We start from the raw sequence: 505 nt of genomic DNA, 5'->3' as shown, positions 1-505 counted from the left end.
ATATATAACTATATATATATATATATATATATATATATATATATATATTGTAGTATATATATTATATTGTAGTATATGTTTTTACTTAAAGTAGTTCATATATATTGAATGGTGCGTATATTTGTGTATATATCTTCTATAGACGTGTATGTTTAACGTATACATGTGTATATGTTGTATAAATTAGTGTATACATTAATATATATATATATATATATATATATATATATATATATATATATATATATTAATGTATACATATTGTAGTATATTTTATATTTAAAGTAGTACATATACATTAAATGGTGCGTATATATGTGTATATATTTTCTACAGACGTATATATTTAACATATACACGTGTATATATATATATTGTAGACTTGTAGTATGTATATATTGTAGTCAATGATTTATTTAAAGTAGTACATATATATTTAATGGTACGTATGTATGTGAATATATCTTCGATAGACGTATATATTTAACATATACATGTGTATATG

This window comes from Capsicum annuum, chromosome 9 (genome assembly GCF_002878395.1).
Source record: "Capsicum annuum cultivar UCD-10X-F1 chromosome 9, UCD10Xv1.1, whole genome shotgun sequence".
Taxonomy (NCBI): Eukaryota; Viridiplantae; Streptophyta; class Magnoliopsida; order Solanales; family Solanaceae; genus Capsicum; species Capsicum annuum.
The sequence above is the reverse complement of the archived record's forward strand: the minus strand, read 5'-3'. Positions refer to the sequence as shown.